The 2,795-nt window shown below is 32.7% G+C and overlaps 1 long non-coding RNA gene across 1 annotated transcript; it reads left to right on the top strand.

The window, feature by feature from the left end:
• The first annotated feature begins 331 nt into the window (after positions 1–331).
• LOC120249440 lies at positions 332–2,254 on the top strand. Its single transcript, XR_005532843.1, has 3 exons — positions 332–470; positions 1,339–1,516; positions 1,739–2,254. It is a non-coding gene; the product is annotated as an uncharacterized LOC120249440 (long non-coding RNA).
• The last annotated feature ends 541 nt before the right edge of the window (positions 2,255–2,795 follow it).

The following is a 2,795-nucleotide window of genomic DNA, read 5'->3' as shown; positions in this document are numbered from 1 at the left end:
TGGTCATAGTAAGTAATAATAAATAAGTAAGAAATACACATAATTAAAAAAATAATAAATTAGTAATAGTAATCAAGAATTGCAAAAATTATGGAAATGGCATGTAATTATTTATTAAAAAAAGGCTTGTAATTAAACAAAACATACTGAATGACTATTCTTTCACAAAAACGTTTTTTAAAATAAATGATATAATTTATATAATTAATTGAAGCATGGTTATCATAATTGTCCCACCAAAATAAAAATAAAAAAGAAACAAAAAAAATACACATCTTGTGAAATTAATACCAGACTGAAGCCCTACAAAAGAAGCCTTCTTTGGCGCATTGCTCCCTCTCCTCCTTCTCTTCGTCATCTCCCATCTCCCATCTCCAATCTCCGATCTCGCTTCACCACCGCATCCAATGCCACTCTCAGCCCTCCACTTCCATCCATCCATGGCGTCTTTATTCGAATCCTTCTGACAGGTATCATCTCCAGCACCATTCACCACTTTCGCTTTCTTATTCTATTCATTTTAAAACCCTAATTTATGTCCAATGTTCTTCTACTCTGATTGTTGATGATCAAATGTTTGTGTTCTCTGTGGTTTACTAGATGTGAGGGATTGCGAGTGGTGTGTGTCTAATTTGTGAATCTTTGATTGGTTTGAGGTCATTTTGTGTTGTGATTTTGTTTTGTGATCTTTTAGAGGTGAATGTGTTTACAGTGAGTTGTTGTTTTGGATTTGGATGCTTTATTGATTCTTTGGCTTTTCCTAAGGGTTGAATCAAATGAGGCATTTTACTGTGAAAAAAAATCTTTTCCTTGTGACGCATGCCCAAAAGCCTTCCACACAGGTGATCATTTCTATCTAGAATGATATTGGGTTGCAAAGCAATTTATTCTTTTATTTTGTATACCATTGCAAATGAGATTTAGCTTAATGTCTCTGATATTATTGTGGCATTTCATTTCTAATCCCACCAATTTTTTGTTTGGTGGTGTTATATTAATTGTTCTATTAGTTTACATTCTTCTCGATGTTCAATAACTAATGCATGGTATGGACATTTTTTTTCTAATAGTTTATTTCAATGAGTGCATGTTGGTGCTTCTCAGCTTTTTTTTTATTTTTTTATTTTTATTATTTTTTTATTTTTTATCAATGACTTTCATACGTAGTTTTAAATTTTTAAGGAAAGGGAACTTGAACAATGAATTATGCATATTGTAAATATAACAAGAAGTGTGTAAGCTCTGGGAGAGGCTTTTCATCTCCTAACTATTCTTATTTTGTAGGTTATAAAATATTTTTCCTTTTTTTTGGCTTATCATTTAATGGTTGATTTGCAGTTTGTTTGAATATACAATGCCTTCCTGAGGGCGAGTAGCATTGTCCATATTGCACAGAAAGCTTTTCTGAAATAGCATCTACAGTTGCAGCCGTATGTACTGCCCAACCTCTTTCAATTCATTCAAAACGCATCCTTAAAGCACCAACAAATTTTCTTGGTGGTAGTGCCTTTTGCAAGTATGGTTTTTGTTATCTATTTCCTGAAGACAGAGCTTGTGTGTTATTATTTAACAACCTTCCTTAAGGCATTCTTATGCTTTGTTATGTTGAATGCATTATGTTCTCTCACCTCTTATTAAATTGGTCTCCTGTGGGGTGGAAAATGCAGGGGATTCTCTTCCTGTTAAGATAATTTCTTTATCATAACATATAATTAATGATTAACTTTATATTTCATAGGAGAAATTTCTCAAAGCTTGCCAAGACATATTGGCTCGAGAAGGCCAAGGGGTACAAATTGATGATGATAAACTATGGTGGAACATTTTCGGTGTAGCAAAAAATCGATGTTATGGCATGGGTAACCTTATTGAGGAGATATCTTCCGATTATTCTCATTCGCAATCTCAATGGTCTACTTCGACTACTCAGCAATTTGTTTCTTATGCCCCTGCAGAGGTTATGAGTAAGCTAGAATTTTTAGAAAAACCATATGAGGAGCAGAAGCAGCAGAACCAGTACATCTTTCCCTCTTAGAATCTTGAGATGTTCAGGTAAATTTTGATGCTACCAGGACTGGGGAGTCTGCTTCCCATGCCCCTCACACATTAGAGGATGTTGAATAGACTCAGCCTTTAGCCCAATAGCAAGATAAGGGTGTCGATGAAATTACAGCAAAATAAATGTGATGTTTTGGATTATTACATTAGATACTTTTTTAACTTTCTATTGTTACATTAGATGTTGAGACTTATATTTTTTTTTATTGGATTGTCTATTAGATGTTTGGGCAATTACATTTTTATTGGATTGTTCTATTAGATGTTTTGACTATTATATCTTGTATTGGATTGTTTAAAGTTTGGCTTTAAAACATGTTTGTAAAAAATGTTTTAAAAATTATTGCAAATAATCACAAACCGTGCCGTAGTTTTTTTGTTATAAATAATTAATTTGTGACAATAAAAATCTTTCAAAAAATGTCTCACAAAGTTGCAACATAATTTTCAACACAATTTGTGACAATTTAAATGTGTCACGAGATTTGTTACAAAACTGTCCCATAATTGCAGCACAATTTGCGACACAAAAAAGTTTTGCGACAATCCAAATGTGTCACAAGATTCGTTGCAAATAGTCTCACACATTTGCAACACAATTTTGCGACACACAAAATGTGTCGCAAATAATGTTGCATATCGTTGCAAATTGAATTGCAAATATAATCTCAGAAGATTCATGAATTGTGATGAAATTTGCGACATTTTCATTTTGTATCCCAATTTTACAACACATT

This window comes from Dioscorea cayenensis, chromosome 19 (genome assembly GCF_009730915.1).
Source record: "Dioscorea cayenensis subsp. rotundata cultivar TDr96_F1 chromosome 19, TDr96_F1_v2_PseudoChromosome.rev07_lg8_w22 25.fasta, whole genome shotgun sequence".
NCBI lineage: Eukaryota > Viridiplantae > Streptophyta > Magnoliopsida > Dioscoreales > Dioscoreaceae > Dioscorea > Dioscorea cayenensis.
Note: the sequence above shows the minus strand (reverse complement) of the source record. Positions and strands in the feature narration are given on the sequence as shown.